Source organism: Haemaphysalis longicornis, unplaced genomic scaffold, assembly GCF_048455015.1.
Source record: "Haemaphysalis longicornis isolate Haplotype H1 unplaced genomic scaffold, Haemaphysalis longicornis Haplotype H1 scaffold_2, whole genome shotgun sequence".
In the NCBI taxonomy this organism is placed as follows: Eukaryota; Metazoa; Arthropoda; class Arachnida; order Ixodida; family Ixodidae; genus Haemaphysalis; species Haemaphysalis longicornis.
Genome location: NW_027526295.1, coordinates 189,389,388 through 189,412,217, shown reverse-complemented (window position 1 = coordinate 189,412,217; position 22,830 = coordinate 189,389,388). Strand labels below are relative to the sequence as shown.

The window sequence follows — 22,830 nt, the reverse complement described above, 5'->3', positions numbered from 1 at the left end:
CTACCAACTGAGCCACAAAGCCGACACAGAACGGAAGGTTACGAACGTGCCTTATATCCTTGACTCATTCAACCGTCGGCCAAAGGTGAGCCCTCTCCCCCGCGTCCTCCTCGCCTTCTCTCCGCTCGCAACGCCCTCTCTCGCCGCGTTCGGTTCGGGCGCACAACAGGTGGGGACGTGCGCAACACCCTCTCTCGCCGCGTTAGGTTCGCGCGCAAGAACAGGTGGGGCGCTCGCATCGCGCTCTCTCGCCGCGGTCGGTTAGCGCTTAAACCCCATATGTCGTTCGCGCGCGCATCGGTCGCTAACATCTGTGGCGTGATCGTGACGTCAGCATCACGCGTTCGCGTGGTGGCGATTTCGGCGCTATAACACTCTCTCGGGAGGGGCATTGGATTGGATTCGATTGGATTGGCTTGGATTTGGATTGGATTAAAGTGGATTGTGTTGGATTGTGTTGCGTCTTAGCCGCGCCACGTTGCCTCATAGCCGCTCCACGTTGCGTCATAGCTGCGGCAGGGGGTTCACGGCACGTTTCACCATCGACTTCATCGACAATGTCTACGCTGGAAGACAACAATTACAACAACAACCAATACGTAATCCATACGACTTGCAGGCGCCCCCCCCCCCCCCCCCCCCGCAGAAATGCTCTGCATTTGATCGTGCCCCTCGCGAGGGGGATGTTTCTTTTTTCGAGCAACAATTCTAACTCGGGCTTCACTTCTTCCTTCTCGAGTTGAATTTCATGCTCTAGGTGCTTTTTGTGCTTGCTTTTCCTCCCGCACGTACCAGTGCACTGTTACATTTTTTCGCTTACTAGCGTAAAACCCAACCGAACTAGCGTTCCGAACTAAATGAACGCGGGTGCGGCCGGTTAATTACGTATATTTTTCCTCAAAAGTACCTACAGTTTTCTTCGCGCTAAACTATGGGGAGATGTATGACAAGCGCGGGCCGCCCTACGACGGTACGCCGGGCTCTACTTAGGTCCGTTATCTCGCTGCGATGCCTGATTCCAGCAGTCGCTTGACATCAGCGAGCTACGACGACAAGGCGAGCCTCTAAAGTGTTGTGCACTTAATAGTAGGTTAGGCTTGGTGGAACACCATCCCGACGACGATTGGCTGCACAAGTGTCTGCGCTGTCCACCGTTTACGTTTCACCCCAAAAACAAGAACAACAAAAAAGTGTCAACATCAATAACATTTTCAGCAGTTGAAAGCGTCGCCCAGTCATTTGCGCTGTCGTCCCCCGACAACCTATGGGGCATTATACATTCTAGTGGGGATAACCCCATTAATTTTTGAACGTGTTATATTGAAACTTACCTTATTGAAACTTACCTCAAAACATTTGGTGGTGCGCGGCTGCAGCATTTAGGGAGGAGCATTCAAAACCTATATAACATTCCAATACTACGAAGAACCCTCCCCGTCCTCTCCCATCTGCCCTTTGTTTGGGGCTTCAGAGCGATTCAAGCGCTTCCTTTGTGACGTCACCGGGCGCTCGAATTCAAATTGCCCGGCATTGAAATGTAAAAACGATCCCACTTTTAGAACTCCCTACCCGTTTGGTCCCAACGGCATTGGCATCCCGGGCAATTCGCCTGTCCTGCGCCGACGTGATTCACGCATTGCTGCCGATTTCCCGCATGGACAGCAATGTCCGAGAATTTTCTTAACCTAAGTCCGAACTACAAATTCGAAGCGCAGGCATCGTTCACACTTTATGGAGTTGCTGTAGCGCACACATAAAGCAACGTACCTACTAAAAAAACCACTACCACCAGCGCACCATTTCTTAAGCCTGAGCGATAAACACTGCCAAAAAAAATAGCGAGAAACTGGCCCGGTTACAATCCGTGTTTTTAAGCCTCTTCATTGGAAATGTCCGCACACGCACGCACGCGCGCACGTAAGCCCGAACATTTGGAGATAGCGTGAATTCCGCTAGATCCAGCTCATGAATAAAAGGAGGCGTCTATGTATAGTAAGACCAGGGCGATGACTGCGAATGCGGCTATTTCTGCTCTCCAACCATGGACATACTTCGAAAAACACTTTGGGAATGGCCGACAAAATGAGCTTTTTCGAGTAGGAAGGAAGGAAGAATGTAGAAGAAAGGCAGGAAAGTTAACCTGGCTAGAGCCTAGTTTGCTATCCTGCACGTGGGAAAGGGGAAACGGGCAAAAAAGAGAGAGGAAAAAAAAGAGGAAAAGTTGGACCCGACACGTATGCCCAGCACTGAGGCACTGATTGACGCTGGAGGCTCTCAGTCTATAGCCCAGTATTCAAGTTAGTCGCCCGTAGAAAACGCAAGCCTGATCTGGAGGAATAGGCCCGGTATTTCGCCGGCATCTCAAACTTTTTTTTCTCTCTCTCTCTCTCTCTCTCTCTCTTAGACGACGGTGAAGCATACCTTCAAACAGGAGGGTAGTCTCAGCTGTGTGATTCGACGAGAAAACAAACATGCGTGTACGCGCGCATTTTCCCCCCCATATTTTTACCAGTTATGCGCAAGCCAGAGAATAGCTTACAATCGCAATTCGTTTTCCTCTAGAGTGCGTGCTTCGCGAGAAAAAAAAATGCAAAGGTGGCGCTTGTGACGCGCAATTTCCGGCGGCTGCAGTGTTTTCCAAATTTGGGTCTGCGCGCACGGCAAGGTTTGATCGTTCTGACTAAGATTTTCTTTAAAACAAAACCCACACCAAAATGACAAAGGGGTCAATACAAATTTTCTGTTATGTCTTCAACAGAAAAATCAGACAAAAACTGTAAAATCAGGCCACACGCCAGATTCTCGCTAACTTTGATGGCCCCTATCTCGGTATCTGTCATCATCATCATCTACGCCCACTTCAAAGTAAACGTCTCTCCCATACATCTCCAATTATCCCGGTCCTGTGCTAACTGCGACCAATTTATCTACGCAAACTCCTTGATCTCATCTTCCTATCTAACCTTCTACCGTCCCCTGCCACGCTTGCCTTCTCTAGACGGATCCACTCTGTTACCCTTAATGACCAACGGTTGTTTTGCCTTCGCAATACATGTCCTGCCCTCCCATGAATACGCCAATTAACTCCGTATGTGTAATTGTGACTAACTTGTCAGTGATAGGTGATGTCGACCAGATATTTCTAAACATATCCCTAAAATATCGCTAGTCATAGTATAGAGAAAAAAAATGAATACACGAAAAAAAAAAAAAAGACTGAGTGCTGTGCTTTTTTTAAGAATGTGTAACTTAGAAAATCAAAATAAAGAAAAGCCGGTCTCGCTTTCTTTCAAAATTGGTGAACGTAGCCTCCTCGAAAACGTCAACAATACTTCTGAAAAACATGTTGCATCATTTTGTTTGTACCGAAGTTATAAGCGGCTGAAATCACGCCTTCGAAAAGCGTCTCCGCGCCTTGTGATCCGCTACTCCCGCTGCTTTTCTGACTTCGCGCTTTGATAAAAAAGTCTCTGTTCACATTCTTCGGCCTCACAAAGACGTTTAAACCTTTAAAGTCCTTCTAATAAGAAATCTACGCTTTTGATCCTTTATATTTGCGATGTTTCACCAAATAGGCGCTAACACAGCTACGCCTGTGGCGGAGACCCGCCAAGAAGCTTGCGCGCCTTTGCGAGCGTCACTTCTCTTTTAGCGAAAAACCAAGAGCGGGGTTTAATAAAACAAAGAGTTATCTTGGTGCGTCAACTGCCGTAACTGACCCTGTGCCGGCCACTTGTTAAAAAGGGGGCATTTGTTTAATAATGGACCACTTGTTTAAATAATAGAAAATTATAAAAACACTGCAGTTGATTTCAATGTCGGAAAAACACAGACATTTACCAGGACACGCCTATAGCGTCCAAGATCCCGCTATGAAGTTTAGTTATGACAGAGTTCGAACATAGCCCTAACGAACAGCCAGCATAAGTACCTCTTCATTTTCTTCAGTGGAAAGAAGTGTCGCGGCAACGACATTTCAATGCCAACAACGCGCCGGATGACTCGCTGCTGTTCTCACCATGTATAAAACCCTTCAAAAGTTGTATGGGCGAAGTTTGCCGCCGCCGTTTTGTTCCCAAATGTAAAATAGGGTTGTTGAATCCTTGAACGTCTTGTTGGTCACCCTTTTTTTTTTTCGCGGTAAAGTTTATCCTGTTGGGAGCGGATGTCACAAGTTATAAAGTTTCTGTAAAGCGTTGAAATTAATGGGCTCTCGCACAGAAAACCCATTGTCACGTTAGGGCGCTGCTCCGAGGAGAAGCAAGTAAAGAGAAATAAACGCAGCCGGGAGCGACGGCCCTTGAAAGCAGCTGTGTATACACAGTATCTTGAGAACATCTTTTTTACCTTCCCTGATTTCTATGTAATTTTCAACGTGTTGGTGATGGTGGTGGTTGTTGTGCGGGATCTGTTGGGTTTAGCCTGACTGGATATGCCGGCAATTGCTGCGCCCAAGCTCCTCCTAATTAGTCAATGTTAGGGTCCTTTCACCACGAGTTTTCCAGTTCCGTCTCCTAAAGGAAGCTTAGTAGAAGGCGCGACACGTCTCTGCGCAGCATCCAATGTCACCTTGGGAAGGCGATGTGGTCCATAGTGCTGTGTGGGGCTGACAGCTTACGAATCGCTCAGAGCATTGCAGTCCGCTCGACATCATGCTCTGGGCAACACATTACGTAGTGGTGTACATCCCCTATCACTGCACATGACGAACACAGAGGCGATCGCACAAGTCCCACCATGAATAGCCATGCCATGGTCTTCGCTGAGCCCGTTCGGATGCGGTACAGCAATGTTGCCTCCGATTTTGTAAGTCCCTCTGTGACGCAAGGATCTCCCAACGACTTGAACTGTTCGACGACTGTTAGCCTTAAGTCGTTCTAGGGATCGGCGGAAACTTGAACAGTCGTTGCAAATTGCAGCGCATTCTGTGCCATATGATAAGCGGTCTCATTGCCCTTGACGCCAACATGGGATGGAATCCATTGAAACCGCACATTAAAACCCGTGCTGCTGAGTTCTTGCAAAATCCGCAAGGAACGCTGATAGACCCTTATCGGGGGGAGGCCAGGCTGTAAACGTTGTAGTGCTGCTTTTGAATAAGTCAGAATTACAACTTCCTGCGGCTTATATGACTTAAGTTTCCTCAAAGCAGCCGCAATGGCACTGTACTAGGATTTGGCGGAGGACATCACATGATCTAGGAGTGCTGCCCAGGAAACCTGCGTGTCGGTAATGACATACGCCGCTGCACTAACTTCTCTGTGCGGATTGACTGAGCCATCTGTAAAAATGTGAAGGTGATTGGGATAAGAGTTGTCCAAATATCTAAGAACCAAAAATCTTGCTGCTTCCACTGGCGTGTTTCACTTGACCCTCATGTGAGGAACATGTAGCTGACACCGAAAGCTCTCGTAAGACCATGGTGTCATTGAGATGGGAATTTTCCACGGCCACCGATGGCACAATATTCTCAGAGCGTTAAGAACACTAATGTGTGCATGAAAGGCCGCCTTGCTCGAAGTCGCCTTATTATTGCTCTTCCATCACTGCATGGTTTCCAATAGACGCATTACTTGCGTCAGTAACCTCTGTGACGCCATCAAGCGGAGTGTAGCAGACTGGCTCTCCCGTATGACCTTCTCGTTTTCCGCTCCCTGAGAAACTCCAATTTCTGTCCTCGGCCCTTTTCTATGCAACGCTTCGAGGCGCTCATACTGGGATTCTTAAAGGGAGATCAGAGGCAAGTGGTAAAGAATACGACTCAAAATCAGTGCTGAGTGCAGCTTAATCATGGACGCCGGGTGATTCCTCCACTTAGCTCCAGCAATCCTCCTCAAAGTGTTCACACGGGGAAGCAGAGCCGATATAGGCATGTCGACTTCCCGTCGCCAATACAGTCTACTGTCGAGGGTGACACCAAGGAACCGCACGTGAGTGGCTTGACTGATAGAAAGGCTGCCCAATGTTGCATTAACACGGGTGGATCATCACCGGTTCCCAGGCAAAAGAACGAAACAGGACTTGTCGGCCGAAAGCGTCAGTCCGACGGAGGACAAATATTTCTGCATGGTGTGAACACTCCGTTGAGCCATCACTGCCAGTCGCTTATGTTGATATCCGGACACCCAGATGCAAACGTTGTCAGCGTACAATGATGCGTGAGCTCGTTGTCGAACTTGTTTTAGTGCTGCAGGTAGCCCAGCCATAGCCACAATGAAAAGAATAGGGGACAAAACACTACCCTAGGGTACCCCCTTGAGACGCTTCTTTTTTCGCTTAGCAAACTCCCTAGCCGTACTTGCATTTACCGGTCTGTGAGAAAGCCGTGAACGAGGCGAAGAATATTTCCTGACACCCCAATTGGATGTAGTCTGTCTAGTATTGCTTGTCTCAGGACACAGTCATAAGCCTTCGAAACGTCAAAAAACAGAGCTTAGTTGCTCTATTTGTTTGTTCGTTTATTTTGTTATCTTGCTCAAGTGCGCATCCACTACCAGTTCTGCCACCTTTTGTTTTTCCCGCTACCCAAAAAGGGCCGCTCCCACTACGTAGGCAAGTACAGTGTGACAATAAAGTGACAACAGAAATGTAAGGATGGGCGAATATTCGGCGTTGTCGAATATTCGATCGAATTGCTCTTTCTTCATTATTTGTTTCGATCCGAATGCAGGTATTAGATATTTTCAAATTATTCGGCACTCCCGAATATGCACCCAAATCCCAAGCTGTTCGGTCAAGCCTTCTGAGATGTCATCCCAGGCTTGTCGCAACACCCCGCCGCCGAGAACATTTCTATTATCAGTGCCGAGGTGTTGCCTTGCCTAGAGGCTCGACGAACTCTCGGTCGCCATCACACTTTTCGTTCGAAGGCAGCTGTGAAACGACACCATTGCCGACATAGCGGCACCAAGCTGGTGCACTTGTACTGCCGGTTCGATACGAAAGTAGCGAAACACAGTTCAAAATAGCGGCCTGTAACTTGCGCTTTTGTTGGCTACGGCAGCGGATACTAGTGGATACAATACTAATTGTTTAGTGGAGCTTCTAGGTAGCGCTAAAAATCTAGAGCCAAATGCGTGTCATTTTCATATTTTGGCGACTACTAATGGCGCTTCAATGTGAATCTGCTGTTCTAAGGGGACACATCACTTTTGTATTTCGACTTTAGTAAATTAGAATTTAGAATTTACTAGCTTCGAGTTTAGTAAATGAGAAACTAGTGAATGCGGCATCTCACTGCGTGAGCTGTGATAGCCAATTGAAAGACTACTTGGGCGCGCCTCTGCTCCCACGGTGTGAAAACCTTCTAGAGTGACGGAGAACGCATGGCAGCCGGCTTTACTCACCGCTGGCCAAGTTGGCACGAAAGTACCTTTCAATTCCTGCCACGCAAGCAAGGTGTGCAATGACGTTATTTACAGCAGGAAATGTCATCAGCAAGAGGCGGGAGCTGCTTCTCCCAGAGCATGTGGAGTACTAGTTTTTCTTCAAGAAAACTTTTAAATACAATAAATGAAAACTGTGCATGTAATTCCTGAATAGATACTTAACTGGTAATTGTTTCAGAAAATGCTGTGCCTATGTGAGCTGTAAATCTTAGTCGGGTCACAATTTGCTTAATCTTTATTTTTATAATTTATGATGTGCACTATTCGAACTATTCGATTTAAAATTATTCGACCAAACCACTATTCTCTTTGAATTCACTTCGAACATCAAGTTCACTATTCGCCCATCCCTACTGAAATGTTTTCATTTATCCACGGTGAAATATCTACAAGCCCAGCTCGTGCGATTGCATGGCTGTTGAATTCGTTGCAACGCCACGTTTCCACATCTCCGTTTTTTTTTTTTTTTGCTGCTGCTTTCGTGTGGGGTTTCGGTCTGTCTCAGTACGAATCAGCGCCTTCAGCGTAAGGCCGCAATCTTCCTTAGCCAGATTCTTTTGCCCAACAAAGGAGCAGTCCTTCTCGCCCGGTTTTCACCACTGCCAGTTGAAGCTTTCCAGCGAAGCTGATAACCTCTCGTTGGTCAGAAAATTTCGTGTCGGGAACAAAAAAACCCAGGCAAGACCCAGCAGTTCTCGCCCAAGACGGCGAGCACATGAGTCCGGCTAATCAGGCGTGCACCGGGGAGCTCAGTATTCGTGTAAAGAAAAGCCACAAAGCAAGCAGCGGAACCGTAGGGTGGACAATAAGGCGCCGGGAAACAATGGAACAGGTTTAAATAACTTCTATTCGACCAAAATTTATATAAGGCCAGTAAAGCATGTAATCAGCATAGCAATCATACGAGTTGTTCGAATCTTGTATTAAAAACACGGTGTTTTTTAGACGTAATGAAAAAACTTGAAGGGCGCTTCAAGCTTCGCATTCAAGAGTGGGAAGTACAATAGACTAACACGATCACACCTATATGCCCAATAATAAAAAAGCAGACCAATACACGCCATCTGCACTGACAGAAGACGGTGGCTCTAAAGAGCGCCTTAGAATCGCCGTTCCCCTGGGCGGACACCACGACAGATAGAAATTTTTACGCTTATTCTCCACGTATCGGGGCCTACCGAACTAGGATGGCCGCCCACAGCTCACGCTCTTTCTTCCCCCTTTCCCTATTCCCTTTATTTCAATAAACGTTTTTCATCATCGTCACCTCCACGTTTATGTGGTCTCTTCCGGTGGTCCAACGACAGCCCTGCATGTCGTACGGGTGAACGACGCTGTCAAAATGGCAACGCCACTCGCGTTTCCGCTCTCCCAAGTGACTCTCAGAATTCGTTATGGCCCTGTCTCGCAATCAGGGTTTTCGGGTCCCTCCATTTACGCCGGGTATTCTGCGACGCTTGTTCTTTAACAATTTAGCGTCAAAAGGAAGCAGGTTTTTTCATTTCGTTATTTTTACAGCAGGCTGTAGAGATGATGCAGGTAATTTTATGCAATTTTTCGTATCCCCTGCACTTTATTAGCGTTTGAAAAAATACTTTATCGAGTGTTAACTTTTCTTTTCGCTCACAGCATACTGAAATTCTCAGAGCATGGGTTTCTCCGACGGAAGTCAACTGAAACATCATTATTAAACGAAAAAGAAACTTACACATAAAAATACTCAGAAGCGGAAACAAAAAGCTCGCGCCCGGATTTTTTTTTAGTTGCAGCAAAGCATTTGTCTGCCTCAATTGATATCTACGGTTAAATAAGCAGCATACTTATCGACTGCTTGGTGTCACCCACCCACTGTACGCCTTGTTTTTCCAAACGAAAGTGATTTGTTGCGGTTTAGGACTAGGATCTTGCCAGCTAGTCGCATCTCGAGTGCCACGGGGAAGCGCATTAGGGCCGCCCCTTTTCATTGTAAATATTTGCGATATCGTAGACATAGCTTATGATGGTAAGGGCCGTAGCAGGAAATTGTTCTGGGGGGGGGGGGGGGGGGGGTTATAGGTTATGGGAAGGGAGTAGTTTTGCCGAGAAAACTAATCCTCGCTTATACGCTCCCTGGAAAAAAATGTCAAAGGTGGTTCGAACCTCCCTCCCCTCCCCCCCCCTCCCCCCCCACCCCCTCCCCACCTGGCTACGTCCCTGTTGATGGCGATAATCTGTTTGTAGCCATGACGTAAATAAACGTTTCCAAAAAGAATCCGCAGTGGGATCAAGCTTTCTGATTGGGTTTATTTCAATGGGCCTAGCAATCAAACCAAGCAAACCAAAATAATTCTATTTAAACCTCCGAACAAAGAGACAATAGAAATAAGGAATTGCCCCTTCTTTCACTTTTCGTCAAAATCGTGACTGAACACATAATATAGCCGATATGCCCCAGGCTGATTACGACGAGTTACTGGATCATTATTGCCAGTAAGAAAGTATTGATGACGACGTCATAATTTCTCTCGCAATAACGTAAAACCGCAAATTTATTACGTCTTGTTCTCATTCCACACACAAACTACTGCGTGCCCACTTCGGGAGCAATACAAGAAACGTGAATGTGATTTATTTCATAGGAAAGCTTAGTTTGTTGCATTGTCAATGTAGCATATCTGCCACATTCGAGGAAATTATTTTGGGAAAATTAACTTATGCAGCTCAAAAAAAAATTTGAGTTCCGTTTGCTGAAATATTTTTCTTTTTCTACGGCAAAAGGTAAATGATTTCGTCATCGACCTTTGCATTAAAATGCTGAAAAGGGGAGCTCTTACCTGTCCCAGCCGTCAGTGCTTGGCACAATATCGGAACAGGAAGCATCTCATGTAGTCCCTCAAATAAAGAATGCTTCTAATTCTTTGCAGACACTGTTAAATAGTTAATAGAAACGCTTACTCTCTAAAACAAATGATACTGCATGTCATATTTAAACTATGTCTTAGTACATTTTTCGTTGCTTGGTTTCTCCTTTTGTGTGCGTGTGCGCATTATTGGCGGCGTCTTTTTTGTCACTCACAAATTGCCTGCGCAATACTTCTGTTGCGTACTCTAATAAAGTCGTCAAACGCACGATTACTGCAGTCATGCGTTATTTCAGTAAATTTCTGCTGCCTCTACAGTGCACATTCCGGGTTACTGTTCGGAACAACTGCGCAATTCGTCTTTGTTAGTTTTCGGGAAAGGGCTGTCGTGGGCCGGGGCCCTCGGGCACTCTCAAGCTTTCTGCCACAGCTTTCCGCCCGAGGGAGCCCCCAAAGGAAAGCTGAAAAATTAAATTAAATTCTGCTCCTTTCCGTTCTGTTCTGCTCTTCCGCATCACATCCCGCATCCTTTGATGCTAAGCCGGGTCACTCCTCTTGCATCACACCACCTCCTGCGGTGTTCCGCAGTACCCGCAGAGTGGGAGTCGCAGTTATGATTGCTCTCGGATTTCCAAATACTTCAGCGAGAAGTGTTTTGGCTCAACTGGACTTTTCTCAATATCCGCTTCACAAAGTTCTTGAAATGCTGACTCCTACGAGCTGATTCGTTTTCCTGTTTGGCGTCGCTTCTTGGGCCCTTTACAGGGTACCAATGGTTGATCCCAGGAGGAATACAAGGTTTCCTGGCGATATTGTTTTGAAAATTTTGTTTTGAAAATTGTTTTGAAAGAATTTGAAAAAAATTCTGAAAATATAAATTGTCTGCAAGGATAACAAAAAATTACTCCCACCTACCCTCGCGGAAACCCCTGTGTAGATGCGACGCTTAGGGGGTTCTGTTGTTGTTTCCGTTAGGTTGATTCTCCCATCGCGTGAAACGTGCCGTGAACCCCCTGCCGCGGCTATGAGGCAACGTGGCGCGGCTATGGCGCAACACAATCCAACAAATCCACTTTAATCCAATCCAATCCAATCCAAATCTAATCCAATCCAATCCAATCCAATCCAATCCAATCCAATCCAATCCAATTCAATCCAAGCCAATCCAAGCCAAGCCAATCCAATGCCCCTCGCGAGAGAGTGTTCGCTATCGGAGAGGAGAGGGGGTGAGCGGCGGAGAGCGCAGCTCGCGCGGCGAGGAAAACGCCGTATGGAGGGACAAGGCGAGTGAATGAGATGCCCTCGCATCTGAAGTCACGGTGGACTTATGCGACCTTGAAAAATTACGACCCTATTTCCAGCGAGGCGGAGCCCTTTTCCCTCCCTCTTCTCGCCCCCCCCCCCCCCCCCTTCCTGCCTTCCTCAAAACTTCATCGCATCGCATCGCAGAGACTCGGCCTCGCCTTTTTCGGTCGCGCCAACTCCTACCACCTCCCAGTTCCGTGCACGTAATCCACAGCACGGCAACCAACTCCTCGGCAAATTGACACTTGTGTGCCGCATGCTGCTCTTCCCCTAGGCCGTGCGAACAATCAGCGGGCTTCATAAACATTATCCGTAACCTTTTGGAGCGCTTGCAGTGATATTTTTGTTCCATGTGGGTAATTTAGCCAGGCGTCTCCAAACTTGCTTTCTTATGGCTGATAACATGCTCCACATAGCCTGTAAATGTGAATCACCGTCCCCAATCAGTTATTCCTTAACCATTGACAAACACTGTACGCGCATCGTACCATATCCCCATGAAAATGACCGAAGACCGCTTCTAGTAAATTGACAGGGAGCTCTTGTTTAATCTATAAAACTGAAACTTCGCCTACGCATCGCATTTAATAACACCCTTCCACCTCTCCCACACCTTCTTACTTCTAAACTCGCTCGGAAGTTAATTGTTCCAGAGCGCCCGAAGGGCTTGTACAACGGCTGCTTCACGGCTCAGAGGTTGCCTTGCTGATTCCTAGAAACGGCTACCATTAACTGGAGCAGAATTCCCTTCATCCACGCTTAAATCACCAATAGAACGGCCACCATCCCCTCCAAACGGAAACTTTGTGACACGTATAGTGGCTTCCCCTGCACCCGCCAAACAATCAACCCCCCCCCCCCTTCTGTTTCTTAAAAAAAAGAAACATGCGTATAACGCTTTCGTCACCTTGCGCAAGTAATTTTTTCGAAGGCCATAATTAGGCCGAGCATGGTGAAATTCACTGACACATCAGTGATACTACTCCACCCCCCCCCCCCCCCCCCCCCACCCCCTCCTCTCTGGAAAAATGGAGTCTCTGCCACATTTAGTTTTCGCGTGGCAAGTGGGCAAACATCGCTGCTACTTCATGTAACGCTTCGAAATACGGTGGAGGGGGGAGGAGGAGGAGGAGGAGGAGGAGGAGGAGGAGGGGAGAAGGAGGATGCAATGGAGGGATAATTTTATTGGAAGCGATAACTTAAGGCCTAGTTGGAAGAGAAGGGTGGTGGGGTGGGAGTGGGGCTTTCCGATGGTTGCAGGCAATTTGGATATGTATGTCCGATGTAGGCATACGCATTCATCTTTCAATCGAAGTTTGTCCGAATGATCCTGTTCATCGAAAGAGGGAGAAAACGCGCTCTGAATAATTTCAGCCCAGACGCCGATTCCCAATTCTGATCCTTACCTTGTATATCACCCTTGACTTCTTTTTTATTTCTCCCTTATGTAAACAGCAGGAATTATTTTCTTCATTCCCAGCAGCTGGAAACACCCGTACAGCACTTTCAAGCGCTTTTCAAACGCGCTATACGCTTCGCTCTAAAAGGACGACGCGAAGAATGAAAGCTGCGTTGTTGAAAAAGGAGGTTCTGCCGAAAACAAGCAGAGCCGCGTGGCGGGCCGCTGCGAGGAAAGCGGTTGAGTGCTCTCGTGTCGACAGGCGCGCAATAAACAGCAGCGCCTATGCAATGTTTACGAACCCAGCCACGGAGACCCAATGAAAATAACTCGTCGGCGCTAAGAAAGCGGTTTCGTAAGAAAGCCGCTTTGAAAGAACCGCTTTCTTCTAGCCAATACAAGGGCGCCTGTTTCGCCAAAGTCACTGTGCTTGAGAAGCCAATGGCGATAACCCTTCTAAAACTTTAGCATTCAAGAAATGCATAATACTTCATCATTTCACAAAATAACATTTTCTAACATATCACGAATGGTTGTCTTCATTCCAGAAACATTAAAATACTTCGTTCTCAACCCGCCGCGGTTTCTCAGTGGCTAAGGCGTTGTGCTCCAGAGCACGAGGGTGCGGGTTCGATTCCCGGCCACGGCGGCCACTTTTGTGATGGAGGCGAAAAGCAAAAAATCCCGTGTGTACGAGATTTCGCTGAATGTTAAAGACACCCAGGTGGCTGAAATTAATCCGGAGCCATCCGCCACACTACGCCTCATCGCGTGTGTAGCGTCGGCACGTTAAACCCCACAATCAAGCAATCTTCCTTCCCACTGTGATGGTGTTTGCTTTTTGCGGGGAGACAAATTTTGTAGGGGAGACAACAAGATGACAAATGTCAGTGTTAACACCTTCAACGTAAGTATAAAAGATGGGCAGGTTTCCTTTTCTACAACAAAATGGGTCGTGATGAGAACACACAACTTTGCTCAGAGCGGACGATTAGGCAGTTCGTAAGCCACTGCAATCGTTTTACATGCAAAACGATGTACAGTAACTTGTCTTAAAAAGAATTACTTCAAACTACCCGCTTTTAAATAGTTTTATGATGCACGAAATGTATGGCATACTTGGTAGAGTAGACGAAAATTTTGCAGTGCAATTGGAGGGCGTTACATGGTTGGTCCTTTTTCAGCATTCCTTTATTCATGTTTCCGTCATTCCTTTTGAAGGCTTCTTTATTTCGCCTTCTCGTTTTGGGCGAGGAGTACAGGATCCACATTTTTGATCTCGTAGGTTCGGTTTTATATTTTTTGTAAAATTATTCTGTTTACCACATTTTTAAGCTCCGTTCGACAAATTATCTCTATTCAAGCTATTATGACGTTGAATGTGTTAACTCCACAAATTAAGTACGTTTGTGCAAATGATGGGCGTTGCACGGTTCCTGCTGTGGAGGTATTTGCAAAGAATGCTACGCATCAAAACGATTGAACAAGCAGGACCGAGACTCCTGCGGTCACAGGGGAGAATCGAAGATCGGTCACCGGTGAGAATGGACCTCTCACGCGGAGGCCGTGACGTCATGGAAAGCGCACGTGCTGGGTGTGGCCGGAAGGGTGGTTGGCAAAACATTCGGACCGGCGCGCAGGACGTGTGCAGTGAGGCTGCATTAGACGCGCGCAAAAGTGGAGTTTTAGGGGCGAAGCTCCTAAAGCCATGGGTCTGTCCATCCCTGGTGTCTCGTGGTACGTGACCGCCGCATGCTTTCGGAGATGTCGTAAAGTGGGCCGCGTTGCACGCGCAAGAACCGGCTGCAACCGGCAGCGCAAACTCGGCACCGGGAGCGCGAGCTTGTCTTTGTTCGCCAACGGAGGCGCGAGCGCACGTGCACTGCGAGGGGGAGATCACGCAAGAGATCACTCCACGAACGCAGGCAGTCGTTCTCGGAGATCGAAAGAGACGCAAGGACCTATGCTCGTTTCCTCTCGTCTTGTTCGGGCACAAGTTCGCCCTAAATAAAAGTTCTTTCTTTACCGTTGTGTCCCATCCTACGTGACAAATTGTGGTGGAGGTGCGGGGTAGTCCTCGATGGCGCGGGGTCTTTCACCAGGTCTGGGCCTGGGAGCATTGACTCCGAAAATAAAAGTTGATTTGTACAATGTACGGTCTTACGTCTTTCTTAATGATGTAATGGGCGAACTTTCACGGGAGAGTTACGGTTACCGATGATCTCCCCCTCTCGAGCTTCGCCCCACTTATCATCATTCATTCCGTGGATATGGCGTGATTTTTTTGTTTATGTGTTGGCTTTTCTGATGCCGGTGGGCTGCTGTGCTCTCGGCTACGCAAATCTTGCGAGCAGAATCAGCGGCATCAGACTTTTCGCAGTCACCAAAGAGGTAAATTCGGCGTGTATTGTGGATGCGCGCCATGTGCCGAAAAGGCTGGCAGCCAAAACAGCGACATGGTATGCTCTTACTCATAGCAAGATTTCCCATTCTCGAACTTCTGCTGTTCTCCAAAGCGCAGTCATACCGTCTACATTGGCAGTCCGCGCTGATTCGTGCCATGAAATGATGCTGTTTACCAACCATCTGCTATCATGCAGCACCAGCAGAAATTTGGTAAAGTGAAATAGTGCCGGGGCTGGGGGGCAGAGGGAAATTTTCTTGCTGCGAAATATTGTCATGTTTTGAGGAGGTAGAGCACTGTATTAAAAACACAATGAATGCCTAACCTGCTTAGGCGACGCGAAATAAATGTTTAGACGACGGAACCGCGATAGCCGCTTGCCGCCAGATCGACAACGGCAAGTTTGGTCTTATGGGGGGATCTGTTCTAGACGAACGAAATTCATTGCTTGTAAGTGCAATAAATTTTTACCTTGATCAATTATATTCTGCCTTGAGAATTCGGCAAAACAGAGATGCTTGCCGTGCTCACATGTAGCATCGTTCTTCTTCTTAGGTGGTTCGGGTGAAAAGGAAAGGGAAGTGCACTGGCGATATTGTTGAGCCCAACTGGGGGCTCACCTGCATACAACCCAGTGCGGTGGGGAGAGGGAGAAGGGGGATATAAAGATTAGAGAGGAGAAAGGGGGTGATAGAGAGATAGGTAGGCGAGTAACAAGAGCGAGGAGCCTCGACGTGGATCTTCGTGAAGCAGCAGCAGTGGCGCGTCCAGCAGACTATCGTCTACAGGCGATGGGCAAGTCCTGTGCCTTCGGCGCGAGATTGGCCGCTCACGCGACTCGAAAAAACTCAAAAAATGTGTTTGTCCTAAGCGAACAAACTCAGTGAATGTATTCTTTTGTTGCGGCCTCCCGACGCTGGCGTATGCAGCGGGCGTACAAGGACACTAACTTTAACTATCATGAAATAATGAAAATTAGTTCAATGCGCTGTCGCAAGCTATACGCACTAACCATATGTGGTAGCTATGTTACTCTCACAATGACGGTGAACCATTTCGCGATTTCACTGGGGAAAAAGGTAACAAAACAATCGGTCAACCACGTAGAGAATGACATCATCGCGATATTTTATTGGAATAATTTTTGGCTTTTGCTCTTCAAATTTTTGTTTCGTTGCTGCTTACTTTACTTTTTAATTCTTTCATGCTTTACCTTTCCTTGTTCCCCTCGACATGAAATCGTGTGTACGCCACTGTCTCCGGGCGACACAAAGGGACCAAGAACAGGGAGCGTATACGCTGCCTGAGGTACCACGCTTAGTTTAAGCGGACCTACCCGCCGCGGTGGCTCAGTGGCTAAGGCGTTGCGCTGCTGAGCACGAGGTCGCGGGTTCGATTCCCGGCCGCGGCGGCCGCTTTTCTGATGGAGGCGAAAAGCAAAAACGCCCGTGTGTACGAGATTTCGGCGCACGATAAAGATCCCCAGGTGGTCAAAATTAATCCGGAGCCCTCCACTACGGCGCGCCTCATCGTCTGCGTTGCGTCGGCGCGTTAAACCCTACAATCAATCAATCAAGCTTAAGCGGACCTCGAAAGCAACAATGATGAGCTTTCCTTGGTATTTGTCCGGACACAAAGAATCTTAAAAAAACATCCTTGGAATGCGTCACAACAGCACCAACCTTCAGAATGACTCATTTAGGCTGTTCTGTCGCGCACTGATTATCCGAAAGCGTCGCCCTTCAGTTGACCTTACGGTAAACGAAAGTGTTGCGGAGGTTGTAGATGCGGAAAGCTTCATGGAGGTGCGACGGCCACAGCTAGGATAGCTAGACCCCCACCTGCAATGTAGGCGGCCAGTGACGGCCCGAACCAACGGCACATCGTTCCTTTATGGCGCCGCGCGGCCAGGCCGGGCCGTCGGCGCAGGCGCGTTCTGCCAACCGCCACCGCACTTCGCGGCCGCCAGCAGGCGCCACCCGTCGCGCACGTGCGCTTCGTGACGTCACGGTGTTTACATACAGGGAGAGGTCCATTGAGAAGCGAGTATCACGTCGCGTTCCTGACAAATGTGTGCCCTGAGTACTAGTTCGTCTTTGGCAGATCGTTTTATAGATGTGTTAAAAACAGCACGTGTTCGCCGGTCGATCAAAACTGATATACTGAAGAGGAAAGCTAAGCCGCATCGATTAAGCTCGATCGTGTCGAAGGGGCTTAGGCACGGCGCGCTGACACTTGCTAATGATCGGGAGCGTTGGGAAGCAGAAGCACGAGAGCGGACTGGTCAGACACGCGATAGCTCTCTGACGTACCACCATGCAGCGAAGCAAACTGAAATGAGGGTAGGCCTACTGCCATCCCGGAGTATGATGTACGATCTGTCTTAAAATAAAAATTTTCCGAACGCGCGAACGTACATTGTGACCAATCATCAGTGTTCCTTAAGGCCCGTTCACACTTGCGACGAAAGCGAGCGAAAGCGACGGGAATTCCGTTGTGAGGAGGCGCGGACAGGGGTCGGTAGGTCGAAGCGAAGAAGACGAGGTGTGTGCGGAGGCCGAAGAAGGGCGCGGGAGAGGAGGAGGAATCCGGAGGATCGTGGCACGAGGGCTAGAGGAACGAGGTTCGAGGAGCGACCTGCCGGACGAGAACGTTCGGGGAACCTCCGTTACGAGCCGAATCTTCCCGCGGACATCGAGGCAGCTCAGCCGAGACTGGCCACGGAGCACCCGGGCCGAATCACTCATCAGTCGCAGCACCGGCATCGACAAGGGCACCGCGGCAGTGCCCCGAGCCTAGCGCACAGGACCCGACTTTGCGGCGGCCAGCGCCAGCGTCAAGGAGACAGCACCTGCAGCCATCACACCAATCAAGTGCACCCGCGCAGATCCTTGCCGCCAAGTACTGCCAGACGTTAGCGGGAACTCTTTTGCGTTAAGAACATTGTCTTGTCGGACATCTAGTCCTTTGATTAGATTAGCTCCTAGTTAATTTGTGTATTTTTCTAATTCTGTCCCGTTAATAGAGTCTGTCCTTGTCTGACGTCACGTGCCTCGCTTCTTCTCCGTCAGTTAAACTTGACCTCCTCATCCACACAACAACCCGCATCACATCCGTCGCTTTGTCGCGCGACGACCATTTTTGTCGACTGGTCGGGACCAATTTTCATCGCGGGATATAATTCCCGCCGCTTTCGCCCGCTTCCGTGGCAAGTGTGAACGGGCCTTTACTTTAGCGCGTATCAGTAGAACGTCAGTTGGAGCGAGGTCTCGTTCCTCATAAAGCGCACTGAAGAATCAGCAGAGGCGAAATGAGCAGCATTTCCCCTCTTGGCAGGAGCAATGTGACGTCATCACCTCCTTACGTTAGTGAGTGCTGAAAAGGAAACTTGCGTATGTTCGCGTGCGCAGAAATACGCCCATCTCTCATCATCATATTCTGTCATACATTCGTTCGGGAGGGGAATGACCCTCGAATATGATCTTAATTTTGTTAAGTTGCTCTGGAAGGTTATAAAGTAGGGAGAATCTTACCTTCACATTGATGTGGCTTCTCAGGTTAAGAAGACGATGAAGCTACTTGTCGCTCTCTTTACGGGGGAACCAAATGATGGTGTCCTGCAAAATACAGAACAAAGCCAAAGGAAAAATTGCAACAGTCCTGATTCATTGAGCGAACGTCCAGTGTTAATAAACTATTGTTAAACTCCTCCCCCCCGCCGAAACTACAAGCGACACATGCAATTTTTACGATTGCATATCATTCCTATTTTGTTTGCATAGCCTGTAAAGAAAAGACCGATATTGCGGCAACCCATCACTGGAAAACTTAAAGGCGGGAGCGTACCGGCTAGTCGGTATGCCATAACGCTCAAAACGCTAAAAACGGACCACGGGCAGATAAAGGAAAAACAAATTAACGACGTGTTTACTTTCGTTGTAGTCAATTTTTTTTTGTCGCGTTGCTGCTATGCGGCTATCTGATCTTCCGGGACGTGTTTGAGTGCATACATAAGTGTGAGTTTTTCCATCGAGTGTTTTTGGAAATTCGCGTTTGTTTGTTTTATTTTCCTTGTCCGTGGTCTCTTTTTTCCGCTGTTAGCATCTTAGTCAACTTGAATCGACGAATAGAAAAAAGAAATGGAAATCGAGAAATGGTGCCGGTGAATCTGAAGGGAAGATATTGCGTGAAACGCCAAAATAGATGCATTGCGTAGTCATAACAAGGAATCCATAACTATTTGTAGTAGCAGCAAATGAGCATAAATCAGTGTACTGGGGCCAATTATTTACTGACGAGTAGGTTACGGCAGGCCCAGGGTAACGAACGTGTGGGGGTTTGTTTGGAGAACCGTGGCGTTTTTGCATGCTGTCCGTACAGAGGACAAAAGAAAACACAGGTGATTAGTTGATCTTACAAACCGAACGTCTCGCTACGGCTCGTTACCGAGAGTAAAAGTTTATTTGACAACCTTCGTGTCGTCGTCGCCACTTGACGCAAAACATGACGTCCCTCTTTATCAGAACAATCTGCAAACCCACTGAAAAAAATGCCGGTTTTACGAAAAAAAATTAACCCACTTCCACCCAGTGTGAAATCGGCTGAAACAGCGGAGATGTGGTTCTGTTGTGTCGACTCGGACGTCAACGGCCGCTGGCCCGAAAACAGCAGCGTCGTCGCCACGCAACTTCTACGGTTCGCGCAAAGTAATCGGTGGGTAAAAGTAATCGGAGGGACGTTCGCTCCCCTCTCCTTCCCCGAGCGGGAGAGAGAGAAACCCGCCCTTGCGATACCAGTGCGCCCTCTATCGGTGGGTCCGGGAACCGGTTTCTGCGAGGCCGCCTGCTCGTCAGGGAACCTGGTCGTACCCCTGCGTGACGCACGACCTTCGGCAGACTTACGAAAACGCTCGACCTAAACAGCTCCGCTGTTAAAGATGGGCGAGAGTTGCGATGTCTTATCACTATCTTATTACACTTGTATTTTTCGGACCCTCATTCTTCTACGGCAACATCCAACGATTTCTTGCCCCAGACGTCGTAATGTCAAAGAAACGGGGAACATTGGTAACGACGTACCAACACTGTTGTGGTCACAGGCGGATGCTGGAAGCACTATGACTGTCGCGCGTGATCTGCTTTCCAAAGACAAGCAAGTCATGTTTTTTATTTTTAGAAGCACTGCTAGTGCCGCGACATGGAAGCCGTTAGGCTGAAATAAGATGACGTCAAGATGGACAACAGGCGGAACAGATGCAGGCTCCGGGGCCACGCGGCATTCTTTTCCTGCTGAAAGTACAAAGCTTAAATATTGTTGGGTAGAAATTTGAAACATCATAAAACTTTCAGGTAATGCATTCATTCACGCCCGCGCATGCATGCGCCTTTCTCCTGGATTCTGTGCTGTTTACGTGAGAAACTGGCAACCCGGAATCCTCCGTCTACTTAAAGGTTGTTCACTGGAAAAATGTCCACTTTGTGTCAGTTTCACAATCGTGACGTAGTTGAACTTTGCGAGGCCTCTGACTGATGACATACGCCGAAACTGACGCACCGTCATGTTTGTGTTGCGTCACATATGATCGTCTGCTTTCAGTCAATCGGGACCGGTTCAAAACGTACACCTTAAAGAGGACATGAAATGAACAAAGTTGATAATTCCGCCCCTGACCTGTCAATGGATAGGACCTCACGAAGAGGAGGATACCCGTTCACTCCTTACTATACACAGTATTAATTATACGACTAAAGCCGAGTTCCTTTACGACGCCACCATTGATGCTGTGGACGGAGCCCATCCGGACTAAGAAGGGGACCCATCCTCCCAAACATCCACCTTGAACTCAAAATATCACCCGCGTTGTCTTTCTCGTACGGCAGAAGCCCGTTACAAGACAGGGACTATAACAAGATAAGGGTGGAGGAAGTATACGCAGTACTCTCCATCGCTCTCCGCACTCTTGAGACACCATCGTTTCTCACAGCTGCTCCTCCCCAAGGCACTTCCCATCACGCAGTGAAATGTTACGTAGGGCGGTGACAGCCCATTTGTTCTCATGCTGTCTTCCGGCCCGCGAACAAATAACTTCTCGCACAGTCTTCCGCTAACCCAAAATGTTATCCACTAAGACTTTCACATGCCTTGAATTCCCCAGCGACTGATGCCAGCCACGTTTGGTTCTTTGGCTCCTGAAGAAAGCGATCAGGAGCGGCTTATGATATATCTTCTACATCTCGTCACACTGCCACTTTGCACTCTACTCCTTATAGACAACGCGGAGCACTCCCTCTCGTCAATAGGAACAATGCGATGCCAGCCAGTCCTCACGTAGCTGGGGAGAAGATTGAGGTGTGCGTGAGTCGCCGGCTCTTGCACGCATAAATACAACTGGCATCTGTAATTCTTCCTTATGTTATCGCCAATTTCGTTGAAAGAGGAGTGAATGTGGGCTTTTATTTTCGTTTATATGTAATACGACCGATACGCCGGTGCACTGTAACGACTGTGTAAGCGGACGAGGAAACGCCATTTCACACGAACCGCGGCACTACATCACCAGGAACAAAACCATGATTACAGTTGTCATGCCACGACCGACATTCCGGTGAAGTGCAATGAAATGCTACCTGCCCTCACGATTTTATCAGGCTTCTGATTGCCCTCGTCATTATGTAAAGCTGGGAGCGGCACAGAGCGCCGCCATCTTTCTTGACGAACACAGCCATCATCCTGGTCGTCCCGGGGATGCTACTCTACCACGTTTCGCTTCGCACCGAATAAAATTCGCTTAAAGGGCCGATGAAGACAAAGTAGAAGTTTGTTTAGTTTGAAACAGCTAGGCTTTGGTAACTCAGTCAGCTCTATTTCAGCCACGAAAGACGTTCTTTTTTCACCTAAAGAACACAAGAAATGGGGGAGTCACCACTGCTTCGTGTGTTTTTCTTAATATCTCCATTATTAAAGCGAAGGCTTAGTGTCCTCACAGATGCCGTTGTACGCCGATACACCCATGATAGAAAGCCAACGTTCTCTGACGATGATAATAATGATCGTGGGTAAAGTGAAAGCAAAAAAAAAAAAAAAATTACGCCCACCTCCCCTCGCGGGAACCCTGGTGTCATGCGACGCTGAGGGGGGTTCAAGCGCAAGCGCAGAGCAACCGTCGACCGAAAGGCCGCCGGGGAGCGGCACACCGGTTATATGCGCAGCGCGGCCGAAGGAGAGGAGACCGCGGAGAGAGAGAGAGTACTGAGAGCGAGAGCGCGCTGGGCCGCACACCCGCAGATGTTGAGAGTGAGTGTTCGCTCTGACCTGGGCACGCGCCGGCACCAGTGCGTCTGCCGCGGCTATGACGCAACACAATCCAACACAATCCACTTTAATCAAATCCAACCCAAATCCAATCCAATACAATCCACGCCAAGCCAAGCCAACCCAATCGAATCCAATCCAATGCCCCTCGCGAGAGAGTGTTCGCTATCGGAGAGGAAAGGG

General features: G+C 48.3%; 1 protein-coding gene across 8 annotated transcripts in view; it reads right to left on the bottom strand.

Annotated features, from left to right (window-relative positions):
- Positions 1 to 22,830, bottom strand: part of LOC144169668 (calcitonin gene-related peptide type 1 receptor-like) — a 527,733-nt gene that overhangs the window by 251,252 nt on the left and 253,651 nt on the right. For 7 of the 8 annotated variants that reach the window (XR_013322493.1, XM_077698942.1, XM_077698941.1 and 4 more), the window contains one exon: positions 18,870 to 18,953. The exons of the other annotated variant lie outside the window; for it this stretch is intronic. The gene's annotated coding sequence lies outside the window, so the exon portion shown is untranslated. The remainder of the gene's footprint in view (positions 1 to 18,869; positions 18,954 to 22,830) is intronic. 8 annotated transcript variants of the gene reach the window in all.